Consider the following 20,430-nt stretch of genomic DNA (forward strand, 5'->3'; position numbering starts at 1 on the left):
AAGCTGGTGGTGAACATTGAATTCTCCAAGAATGGAGATCTCTGCAAAAGGGAAGAGAATCAGAATGTGCTCCACTTTGGAAGTTAAGTAGTCAAAGAATCTCTTATAGTCAGAGGAGTTAGGAGAGAGGTATACAGCACAGATAAATTTAGTTTGAGAGTGACTGTAGTCGTAGCCAGAAGGTGGAAAACTTGGAAGATTCAAGAGCGTGGGCACGAGAGCAGGTTAAGTCCAGCTTTGGATTGAAAATGAAGATAAAAAAAGTAGGAGGGAACAGAAAAGGGGCTACTGTCAGTTGCTTCAGACACCTGAGTTTGTGAGAAAAAGAAGATGAGGTTTAGTAGAGGAGAGGTGGACTTCTACAGATTGAATATTAAATCTAAGACCGCGAATGTTGCAGAAGTTAACGAAGGAAAAGTTTAGGTGAATATCAAAACACTTACGGTCGTTATCAGAAGAGCAGTCTGACCTGGGAACATTTGTGAGCCCTTCCCCATATGGGGACTGCGAGGCTGGTGTAGAAGTTGCCATGATAATTTTGAATTTTTGAGTGAAAGGTGTGCGTGTTATTAGGTGCTTGTAGTTTTGTAAGCAGGAAGAGAGGCTGTGACTGCCCCCTTGTGTTGTGAGACACAAAGGGAAACGTTCAGTGAGGCCACAGCTGGGTTTAATGATAAGTTTACAGCATCCCCTCATCCAGTGCTTTAGACTTCAATGGGAGTAATTATCATTTCAGCAGGTGCCTACTGCCTCCTCCTACTAATGGAAACAAGTAGTACTGTTCCTTACTGTCCTGCAACACTCACCTACTGGTAGCTAAGCCACAACACCGGTCTGAGAACACCGAGGCATGTTCTGTTCCTTACTGTCCTGCAACACTCCCCTACTGGTAGCTGAGCTACTACACCGGTCTGAGAACACCGAGGCATGTTCTGTTCCTTACTGTCCTGCAACACTCCCCTACTGGTAGCTGAGCCACAACACCGGTCTGAGAACACCGAGGCATGTTCTGTTCCTTACTGTCCTGACACACTCTCCTACTGGTAGCTGAGTCACAAAACCGGTATGAGAACACCGAGGCATGTTCTGTTCCTTACTGTCCTGAAACACTCCCCTACTGGTAGCTGAGCCACAACATCGGTCTGAGAACACCGAGGCATGTTCTGTTCCTTACTGTCCTGCAACACTCCCCTACTGGTAGCTGAGCCACAACACTGGTCTCAGAAAACCGAGGCATGCTCTGTTCCTTAATGTTCCTTACTGTCCTGCAACACTTCACTACTGGAAGCTGAGCCACAACACCGGTCTGAGAACACCGAGGTATGTTCTGTTCCTTACTGTTCCTTACTGTCCTGCAACACTCCCCTACTGGTAGCTAAGCCACAACAACGGTCTGAGAACACCGAGGCATGTTCTCTTCCTTACTGTTCTGCAACGCTCCCCTATTGGTAGCTGAGCCACAACACCAGTCTGAGAACACCGAGGCAAGTTCTGTTCCTTACTGTCCTGCAACACTCCCCTACTGGTAGCTGAGCCACAACATGTGTCTGAGAGCACCGAGGCATGTTATGTTCCTTACTGTCCTGCAACTATTTCCTACTGGTAGCTGAACCACAACACCGGTCTGAGAACACCGAGGCATGTTCTGTTCCTTACTGTCCTGGAACACTCCCCTACTGGTACCTAAGCCACAAGACCGGTCTGAGAACACCGTGGCATGTTCTCTTCCTTACTGTCCTGCAACACTCCCTTAATGGTAGCTAAGCCTCAACACAGGTCTGAGAAAACCGAGGCATGTTCTGTTCTTTACTGTCCTGCAACACTCGCCTACTGGTAGCTGAGCCACATCACCGGTGTGAGAAAACCGAGGCATGTTCTGTTCCTTACTGTCCTGCAACACTCCTCCACTGGTAGTTGAGCCACAACACTGGTGTGAGAACACCGAGGCATTTTCTGTTCCTTACTGTCCTGCAACACTCCCCTACTGGTAGCTGAGCCACAACACCGGTCTGAGAACACCGAGGCATGTTCTCTTCTTAACTGTCCTGCAACACTCCCCTACTGGTAGCTGAACCACGACACCGGTCTGAGAACACCGAGGCATGTTCTTTTCTTAACTGTCCTGCAACACTCCCCTAATGGTAGCTAAGCCACAACACCGGTCTGAGATCACCGAGACAGGTTCCCTTCCTTACTGTCCTGCAACACTCCCCTACTGGTAGCTGAGGCACAACACCGGTCTGAGAACCCGAGGCATGTTCTGTTCCTTTTCTTTTTTTCAACACTCCCCTACTGGTAGCTGAGCCACAACACCGGTCTGAGAACACCGAGGCATGTTCTCTTCCTTACTGTCCTACAACACTCCCCTACTGGTAACTCAGCCACAACACCGGTCTAAGAACACCGAGGCATGTTCTCTTCCTTACTGTCCTGGAACACTCCCCTACTGCTAGCTGACGCACAACACCGGTCTGAGAACCGAGGCATGTTCTGTTCCTTTCTTTTTTGCAACACTCCCCTACTGGTAGCTGAGCCACAACATCGGTCTGAGAACACAGAAGCATGTTCTCTTCCTTACTGTCCTGCAACACTCCCCTACTGCTAGCTGAGCCACAACACCGGACTGAGAACACCGAGGCATGTTCTCTTCCTTACTGTCATGCAACACTCCCCTACTGGTAACTGAGCCACAACACCGGTCTGACAACACCGTGGCATGTTCTGTTCCTCACTGTCCTGCAACACTCCCCTACTGGTAGCTGAGCCACAACACCAGTCTGAGAACACCGAGGCATGTTTTGTTCTTTACTGTCCTGCAACACTCCCCCACTGGTAGCTGAGCTACAACACCGGTCTGAGAACACCGAATCATGTTCTCTTCCTTACTGTCTTGCAACACTCCCCTACTGTTAGCTGAGCCACAACACCGGATTGAGAACACCGAGGCATATTCTGTTCCTTACTGTCCTACAACACTACCCTACTGGTAGGTGACACACAAAACCGGTCTGGGAACACCGAGTCATAATCTGTTTCTTATTGTCCTGCAACACTCCCTTACTGGTAGCTGAGCCACAACACCGGTCTGAGAACACCGAGGCATGTTCTCTTCGTTACTGTCCTGCAACACTCCCTTACTGGTAGCTGAGCCACAACATCGGTCTGAGAACACCGAGGCATGTTCTGTTCCTTACTGTCCTGCAACACTCCCTTACTGGTAGCTGAGCCACACCACCGGTCTGAGAACACCGAGGCATGTTCTCTTCCCTACTGTCCTGCAACACTTCCCTACTGGTAGCTGAGCCACAATACCGGTCTGAGAACACCGAGGCATGTTCTGTTCCTTACTGTCCTGCAACACTCCCGTACTGGTAGCTGAGTCACAACACTGGTCTGAGAACACCGGGGCATGTTCTGTTCCTTACTCTCCTGCAACACTCCCCCTAGTGGTAGCTGAGCCACAACACCGGTCTGAGAACACCGAGGCATGTTCTCTTCCTTACTTTTCGTGACAGACAGATGGAAACCCGTGATGACATATTTACAGCCTCCACTTACTTCACTTATCTACCTGCTTAGCTAAGAACAAGTTAATTTACCCAAAGTGATGAATTAGTTTTCTAAAACTCAAATACCAATTAATACGTGAACTAACGACCTGTTTTACATTAAGATTTCCACAATGAACAAGAAAGTAATGGTTGGTAGTCGCCAGGTATCTTTTTAAATGAATTGTAGAATGTGAAATAATTTTAAGTGAATGTAAACTACTAAAACCAACAATAAACCAACCTCAGACGAACAATTAACAGGTGCAAGTGTTCCATGACTGTCCTGCCACATCCAGCGGGACGCCAAGTGATCCGTAAAACAAGTCTGCGGAGCACCGAAGCGTATCTACTCCCTTAATTTTGGTAGTGTACGGATGAAACCCATTCCAGACAAGCGGTTCCCACTCTTTGCTACTAGTTACTTACTTCATTTCCTATTTACTTATCAGCCTACCCTACTTACTACCTATCCACCTATCTAATTATTGCCTGTTTATTCTACTGCCCAGCTACCAAGCCTATTAACTTCCCTATATACCTACTTACATACAACTGTCCTGCTTACCTACCTACCTGTCTGCAATTTCGTCTACACAAGAGGTACTTCCCTCTCCTAGAAGCACCAAGGCACTATCGCACAACGGGAGTCATCCAGCACTGATCAATAACAGAGGGATAAACGAAAAATAAAGTTGGGAGGGACTGAAATATGTAGCAAGGGTGAGGCTGGGTCGTGGGCTGCGTGACGACTTGTCAACCCGAGATTCCAGGAAAAGACATGAGGTACACCAAGAACGTAATGGAGATGAGTACGGGAGTGAAAGTGTAGTAATGCAGGTCAGGAGTAAGGAACGCACGCATGTAAATCCCAGGCGAATCTAGTCCTGTCTCTCCTTTGATGTCACGCAGGGAAGCAAACATGAATGAATTTTACTGGCGAGAAGGTGCGTCAATACAACGCTCCAGCGTGTGGGCGGTGTGCAGATCAGCAAGGTAAGGAGGCAGAGACGGGAAGAACGTCAACCACAAGTTTATATACGCCGCAGCAAATCAGGTTATTATACAACAAAAGAGAAATGGTAAAGAAAAAAATAAATAGAAAAAAAAACCTATTTGTCGTTAAAAAGAACTAGATACCATTAACTAGAAAGTAATCCAGGAATATTTAGGTGATGTGCAAAGATGAAAGAATCCAAAGAAAACCATGATTAGTAAGAGCATCATTAAATATACGGTATCAAATAATTAATAGAGAATATAAAAAAAAAGTCGAAATCTTTTCCGGAAATAGCGTTCGATAGCGCGGCTCACATACAGCTTATTGCAAACTCCGTAATTGGATTCATTCAAGCCCGACAACTTAATAAAGGTGTGATGGGAGTATTCATCTTTATGGCTGTTAACTGAACTACGTGGCTAACACTTACCATTGCATTTACTACTAAAACTGTTCTCTCTCTCTTGCTCAGTCACACACACACACACACACACACACACATATGGTGACGTTCCTAAGGGCCTTCCCTACACCACTCTCCGCCGGAAACCAGGACGTCAGGAAGCATCTCAGAGGCGCACAACCAAAAGCTTTGTCTCGTCCCTGAAGACTGACTGGTAAAGTTGCTGTGGGAGTCCTAGCAGTGGCTTCTGTGAGTGTGAGTGTGTTTGTGTCATGGTAATCTATCATGCTTTGCGTGTTTCTCTGACAGCACAAGGATAAAGGTCAAGGGCTACAAGTAAATATCACAAAAATGCCATCCGCTGTACGCTGTGCCTCCTCTAGGCCACGAAGCCTCGGTACACCGAGAGGCTATTCTGTGAAGGAAAAAATCGGCTATCAATATAATTTCTCTTATTGTGAAAATACACAAACTAAGCAAAAAAAATGTGCACTAATTTCCTAAGGATGTCGCCTGCAGGTAAGAAGAGTGTAAGTCCAGGAATCTGTTTCATCATGACCACGAAGGGAAGCCGAAACTTACGAAGACGAGAAACACACACACACACACACACACACACATACACACACACACACGTTATATTCTACGACTTAGACACACAACCAAGGAAGCTGAAGCATCTAGCCAAAAAACGTAGATGATTTAGAGCATTCAAAAACCACCCAGGCGTCAGTTCGATTTTAAAGTGAGGCCTCACGTCCACCACTTCATTACACCGACTATTCATCCACAGCCAACAAAGGTTACTGATCTCAGGTTGAAAGGTGGTCACGAGGTTAACCAGAAATATTGCAGTGAAGATGAAACTTAAAACTCGATTAAATCCGGTAAAATCCTCTTATTCATCACGCGTGAGAGAGAGAGAGAGAGAGAGAGAGAGAGAGAGAGAGAGAGAGAGAGAGAGAGAGAGAGAGAGGCAGGTATAAGTTGATTAAGGCAAACGGGAAGGAAATTGTTCATCATCATTAACCTAACGCTGCATTCATCTAGGTTCACAATGGTGCATATGTGTGTTCCTCTCATTTTAAAAATTTGCACTCACTTTGAATAACAATCACTGGGAAAAGTATACGTAAAAGAAATAACAATTAAAACTTTCTAAAATTCACTTACCACCATAACAACCACCATCACCACCACGATTTCTAGATGCTGCATCCGCAAATACCATCATCACCACCACCACAGTCCCGCACATTTACCATCGCTATCACCATCACCACCACCGGTGTAGACAACACCGCCACGTCCACACAGAATGCCAGGCCAGCACACAGAGAGGCACAAACACGAGGGTCACAATGAGCTCGGTCGTTTGCCTCTGAAACACAAAACCGTCGTTCATCAGATGGAAGAACGAGGCAATGAAAGAGCAAACTGGTGTATCTCTCTCAGTATCAACAGTTTGGCGAAAAAAAATTATCTTTTTTTATGCCTCATTAATGATGCAGGCCAACAAACATGCAAACAAACACGCGGCACAGTCCCAGTGGTCACCTGCATGGCCGACAAGGGTTCATCGAGTCTGTGTTCACTGCCTCTGGTTCTGAACGAGTTTCGAAGCACTTTGTGAAGCCTGAGGGATTAATTTATTTGTTTGTTAGTGATTCAGCCTTTCCGTTTGTTACTCTCGGTGAAAATACCTGAGTTTATTTTGGGTATAACTTCTGGTTTGTTTTTTCTGAAATAAAACTGGCATATTTTCACTTACACACACACAAATACAAAAAAAAAAAAATCACATACACATATTTACTTTCTATTAATGTACATAAAAAAAAAAAAGTTCATTTTTAACACTCACTCTTTGCCTTTGTCTAATACCACGACGGCCGTTTTCTGCATTTACTCCATCAATAGCACTTTTATTTTTCACCGAGTCCTTCATTGCCTGTTATCATAAAATCTATTTTCGTTTGTCTTTGATGTAACAGTGCTTCATCACATCCACTACCAGGCTTCACTTTCCTGACGGGAGCTATTCTGGTTCAATGAAGAGCTTCGAGCGGAATTTCTCAGGAGATTGCTACGTTCCTCTGTCTTTCCTGTTCGAAAATGACCCTACATTATTCTACAGTTCAGCTTGTGGTGTAGGTAGTAGTAGTTATACAGGACATACTTCGTTGTGTGTGTGTGTGTGTGTTTGTGTGTGTGTGTTTAAAGCTCCAGTATTTTTCCGGTAAGAGTGACGGCATGGACGCGTGCATCAGCCTCCCCACAATGGCTATGAAATGTAACACACTAAACTAATTAAGGATGGGAAACTGTATCGCGGTGGTTGTGTTTCTCTCACCGGCCGAGGTCATACGCCCCGAGCACCAGACAACTTCACTATGAGGAGGCACTACGGAGTTTTAGTTTTAAGCTTCTGTACGTTTTCTATCTTTCTGAATGACTGACTGGCCTCCTGACTTTTGATTCGTTTCCACATTCTGTACGTTTAATACGTCTTTCTGACTGACTGACCGCCTTTCTTTGTTCGTTGTCACTTCGTTCTCACTTTATGTATGTCTTATTAATCTTTCTAACTGATAGACAGACTTTCTTAGTTCCTTCTCACTTTCTTTATCTTTTATCTATCTTTCTGCCTGACTAACCGACTCTCTCTCTCTCTCTCTCTCTCTCTCTCTCTCTCTCTCTCTCTCTCTCTCTCTCTCTCTCTCTCTCACACACACAAAACAACTGCCTAGTCAGCAACACCATTCACGCCACACATGCAGATGCATCTCTTTATACCACTGTATGGGGAGAGGGGGTAGGGGTGGGGGCGGGTGGGAGCATTAGAAGACTTAATATTTTCCACGCCTTCTTCTACGGTCCACTCGTCTCACAGTACGAGAGATTTTAGCCCTGACGTAAGCTGCTAAGGGTCGAGGAGGGAGGGAAAGAGTGGAGGGGAGCGGCGTGAGGGTGCCGGATGGAGGAGAAGTGGAGAGGGGAATAAGAGGCAAGTGAGAGAAGTGGTAAGAAAGGTGTGTCAAGTAAACAAGAGAGAGAGAGGCAGGCACTGGGGAACAACGCTGGGCTGACGAAGGCGGCGGCGTGGTCTGTGAGAGAGAGAGAGAGAGAGAGAGAGAGAGAGAGAGAGAGAGAGAGAGAGAGAGAGAGAGAGAGAGAGAGTTGCAGAATCTGGAAGAAAAGTACAATACAATCGGCTTGAACGACTTACGTGGTCAAATCATTGGTGTGTTTGTGTGTGTGTGTGTGTGTGTGTGTGGCCAAGTAATGTCTTAACACTTTCTTCCAACAGCTTTGCAAATTTGTATCGAAAAGAAGACACTGAACAGTACAAAGTAAACACACACACACACACACACGCACACACACACACACACCATCATAATTTTTCTACTACTACTACTACTACTACTACTAATTCTAATAATAATGATACCACCACCACCACCATCACAACATACATACATGATCATTATCACCTGGTACACTCACCCTTCAAGATACACTTTACCTTTGACATTACACTAACAACCTTACAACCTCGCGCCAAGATCAACACTGGGCTCCAAGACTTCACCAACTTCAGAGCAGCACATCACCAAGTTAGCGGGAACGTAATACGGCCACCAGCATTACCATCACCAGTTTTAAGAGCGCAGCGCCTTATGTGAACCACCTCGCTTCCCCGTGATCAAGTTGCAGCCCTGAAGCATCAAGTAGTGTAGGTTGCTTTGCGTCACCTTTAATGGCTATTTCACCTCAAGTAGCCGCATATCACCTGAAGAAGCCAAGTCAGTAGTGCCATCAGCCTGTTGCCACTACTTTATTCCCATCCGGAGTCTGAATTTAATAAGTCTCCCTTTCCAGTACCTACTTTTCATCCTTCAATGGCTATTTCACCACAAGTAGCCGTTCCAATGTCTTTCTTGAAAATGACACGTCAGTATTGGTATCAACTTGTGCTAGCCGCCTTAGGATTCTCCGTCGTCTGAATTTAACAAGTCCTTCCGAATACCTCCCAGAGTCACCCTTTCGTGTACAGGTTAGCACACCTACTCCTACCGTCTGCTCCTCACCCATCACAACACAGCGTGATACGGGATATACATGAGGGCCTGAAGTATCCTCCGTATGCTCCTCTGCATCACCCACACCCACATCCAGCGCCCCTTCACCCACAGCGCCTCGCCGCCTTGTCTCTCCATAGCCTGCGACTCACTGAGTGTTTGGCGACGCGCTGCTGACACATTATCTTGACGTCTCCCTGTCACACCTTAAGTCAGCGCTGCCTCCCCTTCCCTGCCACCACCACCACCACCACCTCCTCCCTCGTCTCTCCTGACGCTGTAAACCTCGTAAACAAGTCGTAAAACACGTGTAAACAAGCAAGCTCGTCATGCTAGTTGCGTCAACTTCTAATTAGTCTTTTTAATTTACATTCATTAACTTTATTCTGTTGTTCGTAACTAATTATAAGCTTCCAGCACCACGGCCGCCTGTACGCTCTCTTTACCTTGTTGATTGCTACTGCTGCTGCTGCTGCTGCTGTTTTTTTATCATTTTGTTCTTTTTCTTCTTATTATTTCTTTCTTTTTCTTTTCATCTTCATTTCTTCTTCTTCTTCTTCTTCTTCTTCTTCTTCTTCTTCTTCTTCTTCTTCTTCATTTCTTCTTCTTCTTCTTCTTCTTTTTCTTCTTCTTCTTCTTCATTTCTTCTTCTTCTTGTTCTTCTTGTTCTTGTTCTTCTTCTCCTTCTTCTATGGTCATTATTGGCATCTATTCATCGTTAGTGGTGTAGCTAATATAATAGTTTTTAGTGTTTTATCTCGACAACTTTTAACGGCCTCTAGTGGAAATTATTGATATTTCCAAATATGTTTTCATGACTCCAGTGATAGTTTGAGTATTCTGCATCACTGGTAAAGACGCCTGCCTCTTACACTACGATTTATAATTTCTGTAGCATCAGAATACAACTCTTATGAGAGACTAGAATGTTTATAAAATACTGGCCGCAGTGACTTGACTTTTCTTGCAACATCAAGTGGCCTGAGATCACTCACATGCTGCCATCAACCACGATTTTCTATATAGAAGAGCATTTCGAGACTTCACTTCAGAAAACAAACAAACAAACAAACCTGCTGGGCCACCACGAAGGGAGGCCAACCATCCATGTCACTGAGAAATATAATCCATCAAGTTGAATATTGAAACTTGCGGGCGATACAGGCCAGAGATCACTCACAGGCTGAGACAAACTACGATTTTTCATGCTGGGCCACTGCGAAAGGAGGCCAACCATCCATACCAATGAGAAATAAACCATCATACCGAACATCGAACCCTGCAGACGATACAGGCTTAGGATGAACAAAAATCACTACAGTGTGCGCCATAATGCGATTACAGAGGCCGAGTAGGGAAGCTGCAACTCTCCCCTCTCTATTTACTCTCTTTGTATTGGTTTGGTTAATGTTTTCTGTTATCACCCTTCGTTCTAGAATTGCCGTTTTGCATCTCAGGAGGGAAAGCAAGAGTGCATAACATTATCTCCTTTAACACACTCACACACACACACACACCTAAACACTGTATTAAGCCAAGCCCCCTCAGCTGCCTCCCTTCACTTCATCTTTTACGTCTTGAGGGAAAGAATAATAACGAAAAAAGAGAAGAAATATCAGGGTGGGTGCTGGGAAAGAAAATGGGGTCGAGGGTCAAGAGAAAACTGGGGTAATTAGGGAGGGTAACTGTGATATTTAGACTTCCCAGGAGAACTTTAAGCCTCCCCCACACACCACTAAGAAGAGCGGAGGAGTGAGGGGGAAAAAAAAGTGAAGCGAGAAGTGTGTGGTGAGAAAAGAAGGAGGAAAGCTGGAGAAGAAAATATTAAGACGCTTTATGAAGTATTGAATAAAGGGACGAAGAAAAAGAGAGGGAGAGAGGGAGAGAGAAGAGGGATGGAGCGAAGGAAACAGACAAGGAAGGGGAAGTATATGATAAAAATAAAGTGTAAAAGAATCCTCGCGTAATGGAATTCAATTTACATTTTTGCGCGCTTGTCTTGTTCATGAATTACGCTACACATGGATCTGGGCGGCGTTGTGAATACGTGGTGCTCGACAGTAATTAATTCCACTCGCTGAAAATGAGGAAAATAACATTACATCATTATAAATTGTCGCTTCATTTCTTTCTTTTCTATTTCGAGGGATTAATCTGTACGGAAGGGAGGGAGAGGATGGGAAAGAGAGGGAGGGAGAAAGTAAGTGTGTGGGACAGTTGTTTAGTGAATGTTTGTGATGCGCGAATGTGTGTGTGTGTGTGTGTGTGTGTGTGTGTGTGTGTGTGTGTGTCGTGGATAAGTAGTGCAAAAATAGTTCAATTTCATGAGTATTTAAGTTGCATCTCGCCGTGGTAAATATTTCCGGTGCCTTATTTATTTATTTATTTGTTTATTTTTTTTCCGATTAGTAAAGATTCAATATCTGGAGCAAAGGAAAAACTGCGTCACCAGTCACTATAACTTTCATCTCTGCAGGCTTTCCCAGGCATCTCTTGGGCGAGTCAAAACTTTTCATTTCATTAACTCTTCTCTTTAAACTGACGGACTGTAAATCCTCACTCGTCTTCGTAATGTGGCATCTCATTTTTTTATCTTATATAGTTATACGATTATCAATGATTTGTACTTCTTTTAATTAAGTGTCTACAACTTTTTTTTTTTACTCTGCGTCGTAATGTTGCATCTCTGTTTATTTTCTTCTCTCATAAGATTATCCATAATTTCTGCTTCTTTTAACTATATTTTTTTTTTCACTCTACGTCTCTTTCTATCTTCTATCATACTATTATTAATTATTTCTGCTTCTTTTAATTGAGTTTTCATTTTTTTTTTTTTTTACACACTGCCGTAACATTGGATCTGTTTTTATCTTCTGCCAACATACGATTATCCATATATTAACTCCATGTTACCCAACACTTCCTGGCTAAGAACTGTCCGCCTCGTCATGGACCCAAATTCAGGCCAGGGATCAAAAAAGTGAAGACCATCAAGCTCAATCCCCCAAAAGCCACGCCACCAAACTCACGCGGGAGGGAGTGATCAGTGGGTGAAGTATCTTAGTGACGCAATAAGTATCTGTTGCTCAGAGTTTTAATGGAGTGTTAACACCTTCACATCGAAACACATGAATCAAGCTTAAAAACTGAGGATTCTTTTCAAGGACACGCGGTTCGTTCCAAAGTGTGTGGGCGAGTGGAGACAACTGTGTGGTGGGAGAGAACACATATTTCATTCTGGAGTATAGCAAGTGTATGTGGGAGAAAATGTGAGGCAAGAAGTTCGTTATTAAAGGACAGAAAAATAACAATGAAAGTGATTCTCTCTCTCTCTCTCTCTCTCTCTCTCTCTCTCTCTCTCTCTCTCTCTCTCTCTCTCTCTCTCTCTCTCTCTCTCTCTCTCTTGCTCGCACGACGACACTAAGATGGAAAACATGAAGAAAAAGGGATGAAGACGTCTGGCCTCGCCTATAACATACACACACACACACACACACACACACACACACAGACACACACACACACACACACACATTTTCAAACACATACATGAAAGAAGACTTAGTTCGGGGCTGTGGGAAGGCAGAGGGAGCAAATGTGAGGAGGAGGAGGAGGAGGAGGAGGAGAAGGAGGTGGAGGAGAAGTATAAGAAAACGGAAAAAAAAGGCCAGGAGGATGAAAAACAAGAACAGGAAAGAAAAGAAAAAGAAATTTAAGCAGAAAGGAGAACATATGAGCTGGAGACAACGGTACTTACTGAATCCAGAGAGACAAAAGAACAGTTCACCAAGACTTACGTTCTTAGAAACCAAAACCTAAAAAGATATTTCCACCTTTTCAATGTGTTTTTTTCCCACCAACAAGAGAAATGGGAAGGCACAATTTAAACTGGAATATGATAAAGAAAATTAGAAATTATGTACTAAAAAGGAAGAAGTGAGAAAAGTTTTTGGGATTTTTTCTTTTTTTTTCTTTTGCTAAGAAAAAAAAAATGGCAGAGAAACTATTTTAACTGAGAGAAGATGAAGGAAATGCAATATATATATATATATATATATATATATATATATATATATATATATATATATATATATATATATATATATATATATATATATATATATATATATATATATATATATATAAAAAGCAGGAACTAAGAATTTTCCTGTTTTCTAATCCGTATTTTCTCCCTCGCCCACACACACACACATACACACACACACACACACACACACACACACACACACACACACAAAAAAAAAAAAAAAATTATATATATATATATATATATATATATATATATATATATATATATATATATATATATATATATATATATATATATATATATATATATATATATATATATATGCATATATATATATATATATATATATATATATATATATATATATATATATATATATATATATATATATATATATATATATATATATATATATATATATATATATATATATATATATATATATATATATATATATATATATATATATATATATATATATATATATATATATATATATATATATATATATATATATATATATATATATATATATATATATATATATATATATATATATATATATATATATATATATAAGGAAATGGATGACGAACTAGGAAAGGTTGAACGAAACGAAAAAAAAAAAACATGAAAAAAAAAACTGGTGAATATACGAGCACTACATACACTCATTGACAATAAAACAGAACAACAACAAAGAACCAATGACAAAGTGAAGGATGACGGGAACAATACTCGTACTTCAAAAAGAAGGAGAAAGATGCTGAATACACAGGGGAGGATGAAGGAAACGAAGAAAAAACACTAAAAAAACACGGAAAAAGTAAATATACGAGTACTACATACACTCTTTCACAATACGACATAAGACAACAAGGAATGATTGACAAACTGAAGGATGGGAACAATACCTGTATTAAAAAAGGACATAAAAAGCCACTGAATATACATACACACTTTCCCAATGCCAAGGTAACGTCAAAGTAACTAGCTCAGTGAGGATGACGGGAACACTCCATTCCACGCCCGAACCACCTGAGGATGCTGAGGGCAAGAGTCCAGAGCAGACTTTTATAGGTACGTCCAGCACACAGGGGAGAAAAAATGGAAAAGAAAAGGTTCGTGAATATGAAAAAAGACAAGTACCCAAGTTAGAAAATGTAAGAAAATTCCTGGCATGTGAAAATAAAAACAAATGAAGGAAAGTCGTGATATCAAGACAAGAAGAACACAAATGAAACACGTGTTGTTGATGTTACTAAGAACTAAGTCTGTCTGTCTCTCTGTTTCTTTGTCTGTCTCCTTGTCTGTCTGCCTGCTTGTCTGTCTCATGTTTTTTTTTTTTTTTCCCCAGTAATGAGGTTGATTTAAGTGATGAAACTAAAACCATTCAAAGCAGAAAAGTCGATAACCTTAACTGAAAAGTAACGAAACTCCAAAAAAAAAAAATAAATAAAAAAAAAAAATATATATATATATATACATATATATATATATATATATATATATATATATATATATATATATATATATATATATATATATATATATATTAGGGTGGCCCTCTGTAGGGGGGTGAAATTTCAAACGAATAATGTCTATGCTCCAAACCCGGATTCTTGTTCCTTTTGACCCAGAAACGTGCTGTGCAAGGTTTCATTGAAATCGGAATATATTTAAACGGTGCTCAACGACTCTGAAATTTTACTCATCGAACGCTAGTCACAAGCACTCCGGGTCCCCCTCCCACGTTGCTCTCGTGGGAGTATTAGCCGCTTTCCTCTCCTGGCGGGGGTTGTGTGGTTGCTAGCCACTCATTGTCGCCCGGTCCGTGCAAGCGTTCCCTTCCTGGTGTCCGGGAACTGGCGCCGATGGTCCGCGACGACCTGGACGAGGAACTGCAGTTGTTCTTCGTCCTTCGTCAGGAGCCGGTTATATTCCTGAATCAGGGCGACGCCTCGTTCCGCGTGGTCATTGGTGACCGACAGGTTCCCCAGCGCTTTGCACGCCTTGCCGTACGCCTCATCCTTCTTCCAGTCTGCCGGTTCCAACGCCAGGAATCCCTTGTCGATGGACATCTTGGAGAAGAACGAGGACGTATTGGAGGTCACGAAGTCCTCAAGGCTGCAGCCGCTGATCGCTGAAGCGGGAATGGTCACTCGCTTCTGGGCTGTGTCGTTGCCGTCCTTCTCCTCAATCGCCGCTACCATCTTCTTCTTTGTTTCTGATGAAACCCGGTCGTCGAAGAACGCCAGGGCTACCAGCTCTTCCGAGAGGTACCAGAGGTGGCCGAGGAGCTTGTTTGTCGCGGCCTTGGAGACCTCCGCGTCCTCGTACCCGTCCAGTGCCTGAAGCAGCTGAAGATCGTTGAGCGGAGCCGCGACAGCAAGTGGGGCTTGCGTCCAGGCTTTGCTGTAGAGGCGGGCGGAGAACATGGCCACCCTCAACAGTCCGCGCTCCTCCTTCGGCGTCAGTTTGACCTGTTCCCTGAACAGCCACACCTTGAGCGAGTACAGCACCTTGCTCATCCACCGAGCGTGGTGCATGGGGCCAGGGGCACGGAAGCGGATTCCGCGGGGAGGTACGCCGCCGAGAAAGATGACGGTTAGTTCCAGAAGTTCCCGGTAGTCGTCCCGAAGGTCTGTCCGCTCTTTCAGGGCCTGAAGGAACCACTCGATGTCGACCTCTCCTGCTCCATCCTCGATCGGCTGGAACTCGCCTTGGTTGATGAAGGGCCACCTCTCCTGGAAACGCTTGAACAGCAGGACAGCAGGCCCTGTAGTTGGCCCCATCACCGACGTGAAGACCGCCTCGATCACGAGCTCGAGAATGTGATGCCGGCAGGCGAGGTAGAGGAGGTCGCTCTTCAGCTGCCGCTCAATCAGGGTACACGCCCCGGTGTGGCGACCCGTGTTGGCGGCGGTGGTGTCAAAGGACATCCCCACGACCCGGTCAGCGACGCTCCACTTCTCCAACGCCTCCACGACGGCCTTCGCTTCATTCGCCCCTCTTCCACTGGGAAGCTTCGCCACCTGCAGCAGCTGAACCTCCCCTCCCCCAGACACGAGGATGGGCAGGCGGTCGACGTGGGCGTTGCTGGTGAGATCCGGCATCAGCTTCCCGTCCCAGTGGACTACCAAGGGGCCTTCTACTCGCAGCTTCTCCTTGAGGGCGGAGGCCAGTTGCTCGCGGTGACGACGGCGCTGGCTTTGGATCGATGTCCTGTTGATGTTGTACTCAACTGTGTCGTGCCCCAGGGCACGCGCTGTCTCGGTGAGGACGAACACTGCGCCACGGTCGCTCACCTTGACGCGATCCAAAGAGGCCGCCACGTCCGGGGTGACGATGTTGAGGTTCGCTCGAGGCCGTTTGGGTGGGACTGGGGAGATACCAAGTGTGGGGCTTCCTTCGGCGCTGGTGCTAGAGGAGGTTGAGGACGAATCCTCCAACTGGACTCTTGCCGCGGACGTCGACGCCTCCTCCTCCGCGCGTCGCTTCCTCACCTCCTGTGTCGCTTGCCGCTGTGACGATCGCTGTTCTTGGGCAGCTAGTGCTGTGTCCACCCCTCCCATGCGTCCCCGGCGTCCTGGTTCACGTTGAGCGAGAAGAAAAGCTTTGTCCTCCTCGTTTGTCATTGTCTCTAAAGCGCCGGCCTTCGCGACGTCGAAGAGATTCGCCAGGCGCTCCTTGAACTCCTCCTCCCTCTTCACTTGTGTTCCTGTTGTCCGTGCCTTGTTCTTGCGTACAAGGGTGTACTCCTTGTACGAGTACAAGGTCTGGATGTTCTTGACGACGGTGTCAATCCGCTGCATGGGAATTCTAGCCTTAGCCCACAGCGCCTCAACAATTTTCGAGACCTTCCGGGACGCGTCCACCACCGTCATCTTCTCTACGTCCAACTTGTAGGTCAGGAGGCCCAGAACTTCTCCAGAGGATGGAAGTTGGGCTCCAGATATCTCGTTTATGGGGGCACACAGATAACGTCGCTTAGAAGCCATCTTAGCCTGAAAATGAGAAAGGATTGACAACAGTTAGTAACGCACTCCAGAAACATGCAAACACGTTGAAAAAGTACTGCCAAGCACTAGACAAATCCTAGACAGAGGAAAAGGAGCACTAGACGAGAGTTGCCACACACAGTCCTTGGTCCATAGTCCACCAACGAGAGCATCTGAGAATAGAGCCGCGGCATTTGTCACCGACAAAGCCCCTGTATCGTTGAACGTGAAAATGATCTTATATAGTAAAACTTCAAGGTCGTTGAGCACCGGGTAAATATTATTCGATTTAAAAAAAAAATTACTCGCGTGGTTTTCTCATAGAGTGGAACAAGAATCCGGGTTTGGAGACTGGATTTTCAAACTTTCGAAAATAAGGGCCACCCTAATATATATATATATATATATATATATATATATATATATATATATATATATATATATATATATATATATATATATATATATATATATATATATATATATATATATATATATATATATATATATATATATATATATATATATATATATATTCTAAGTGGAAGACATGCTTAGGGCGTCGATATCTTCTTGACTTTTTTTTTTTTATGTAGGAAGGACACTGGCCAAGGGCAACAAAAATCCAATAAAAAAATATGCCCACTGAAATGCCAGTCCAATAAAAGGGTCAAAGCAGTGGTCAAAAATTGATGAATAAGTGTCTTGAAACCTCCCTCTTGAAGGAAGTCAAGTCATAGGAAGGTGGAAATACAGAAGCAAGCAGGGAGTTCCAGAGTTTACCAGAGAAAGGGATGAATGATTGAGAATACTGGTTAACTCTTGCGTTAGAGAGGTGGACAGAATAGGGGTGAGAGAAAGAAGAAAGTCTTGTGCAGCGAGGCCGCGGAAGGAGGGGAGGCATGCAGTTAGCAAAATCAGAAGAGCAGTTAGCATGAAAATAGCGGTAGAAGACAGCTAGATATGCAACATTGCGGCGGTGAGAGAGAGGCTGAAGACAGTCAGTTAGAGGAGAGGAGTTGATGAGACGAAAAGCTTTTGATTCCACCCTGTCTAGAAGATCAGTATGAGTGGAACCCCCCAGACATGTGAAGCATACTCTATACATGGACGGGATAAGACCCTTGTATAGAGTTAGCAGCTGGGGGGGTGAGAAAAACTGGCGGAGAAGAAACGTCTCAGAACACCTAACTTCATAGAAGCTGTTTTAGCTAGAGATGAGATGTGAAGTTTCCAGTTCAGATTATAAGTAAAGGACAGACCGAGGATGTTCAGTGTAGAAGAGGGGGACAGTTGAGTGTCATTGAAGAAGAGGGGATAGTTGTCTGGAAGGTTGTGTCGAGTTGATAGATGGAGGAATTGAGTTTTTGAGTCATTGAACAATACCAAGTTTGCTCTGCCCCAATCAGAAATTTTAGAAAGATCAGAAGTCAAGCGTTCTGTGGCTTCCCTGCGTGAAATGTTTACCTCCTGAAGGGTTGAACGTCTATGAAAAGACGTGGAAAAGTGCAGGGTGGTATCATTAGCGTAGGAGTGGATAGGACAAGAAGTTTGGTTTAGAAGATCATTAATGAATAATAAGAAGAGAGTGGGTGACAGGACAGAACCTTGAGGAACACCACTGTTAATAGGTTTAGGAGTAGAACAGTGAACGTCTACCACAATAGCAATAGAACGGTCAGAAAGGAAACTTGAGATGAAGTTACAGAGAGAAGGATAGAAACCGTAGGAGGGTAGTTTGGAAATCAAAGCTTTGTGCCAGACTCTATCAAAAGCTTTTGATATGTCCAAGGCAACAGCAAAAGTTTCACCAAAATCTCTAAAAGAGGATGACCAAGACTCAGTAAGGAAAGCCAGATCACCAGTAGAGCGGCCTTGACGGAACCCATACTGGCGATCAGATAGAAGATTGTGAAGTGATAGATGTTTAAGAATCTTCCTGTTGAGGATAGATTCAAAAACTTTAGATAGGCAGGAAATTAAAGGAACAGGACGGTAGTTTGAGGGATTAGAACGGTCACCCTCTTTAGGAACAGGTTGAATGTAGGCAAATTTCCAGCAAGAAGGATAGGTAGATGTTGACAGACAGAGCTGAAAGCCCTTCTTGCCCAAAAATTGCGTTTTCTGTCAGCAGCGCAGTTTAACTCTTTCACTGATATGATCTTCCTTTGTTAAGATTGAAAACATTGTACAAAATGCTTACAGAAAGAAGGAAAGAGTGTGTGGAGGGTAATTTAAGAAAATGTAGTACATAAGAAAGTATCTAAAAAGTTGTAGACGGATACAGAAAAGTATTTGCCTAGCAGTGAAAGGATTAGTATCCCAGATGGCACTGTACGCAGCAGTGCCCACTGCAAACTGGGCCCTTGTCTCGTCTAAAGGGCAAATGGAAACTTGCACCATGCAATACAGGGAAATGGAAAAAAAGTGACATCCTTTAAATAAAACAAATAAAAAAAAAGAGGAAAGAAAAGCAAGCTGGTGGCATCCAATCTCTCTTCGGGTCCCTTTACGAACTGATAGAGGGAACGCCGGCGGTAAATAATGATCGCAGGAGAGGAAAGCTAACAAGATAATGAGATTCAGGTCCAGACAGCAAGCCAGACAGACAGGCGCTTTGACACCCAGCGTACCCATGTTTAAGGATGGTGGCGACGACAGTGGCAGTGGCGGTGGCGGTGGCGGTGGCAGTGGCGGTGGTGGTAAAACAAGCGATGGGTAAATGGTGGCGAGGGAGAAGGCGGAAATGGAAGCAAGGAAAAGATAAGGATGAAAAAAAAAAAAAAGTGCAGCAATTTTCCCCGCGAAATTAGATGAACGAGATAACACTTGGAGAATAGACACGTGGGAAATTAGAAAGGAAAAGAGAACAGAAGAAAAGAAAAGGAAAGAAAAGAAGAGAGAGAGAGAGAGAGAGAGAGAGAGAGAGAGAGAGAGAGAGAGAGAGAGAGAGAGAGAGAGAGAGAGAGAGAGAGAGACTTTTACATAAATTAGGTACAAGAAAAAAATAAGGCACAGTATTAAAGATTAGGGTATGTAAAATAAACTTTGCTAAATCTGCAAAAAAAAAAAAGGTAAAGTAATATGTAAATCTGTAAAAAAAAAGGCAAAGTAATATGTAAATCTGTAAAAAAAAAAAAAAAAAAACATAACCAATATATTTATAAGTACAAGTATCTGCTTGTGGCATATATCAAGCTGCACTCAAGAAAGAAGAAAATATTTTGAGAAAGGGCAAGCCAAAAGAAAGAAAGAAAGAAAGAAAAAAAAAGTAAAGACCAATTCAATTCGAGATAATTTTCCACTCTGCATTTCCCCCAAGAATCTCTGTACTTACCTCAT

The 20,430-nt window shown here is 43.6% G+C and overlaps 1 protein-coding gene across 5 annotated transcripts in view; it reads right to left on the minus strand.

The window, feature by feature from the left end:
* Nucleotides 1–6,576, minus strand: part of LOC135109543 (uncharacterized) — a 50,685-nt gene extending 44,109 nt beyond the window's left edge. Inside the window, exons 1-2 of one of the 5 annotated variants that reach the window (XM_064020938.1) lie at nt 6,509–6,573; nt 6,125–6,332 (exon numbers count right to left, since the gene is read on the minus strand). The gene's annotated coding sequence lies outside the window, so the exon portion shown is untranslated. Of the gene's footprint in view, nt 1–6,124; nt 6,381–6,508 lie in introns of those variants that run through there. The other 4 variants (XM_064020935.1, XM_064020941.1, XM_064020939.1 and 1 more) reach the window with 4 other exon arrangements.
* Nucleotides 6,577–20,430: the final 13,854 nt, after the last annotated feature.

The sequence above is a fragment of the Scylla paramamosain genome, chromosome 19 (assembly GCF_035594125.1).
Source record: "Scylla paramamosain isolate STU-SP2022 chromosome 19, ASM3559412v1, whole genome shotgun sequence".
Lineage (NCBI taxonomy): Eukaryota > Metazoa > Arthropoda > Malacostraca > Decapoda > Portunidae > Scylla > Scylla paramamosain.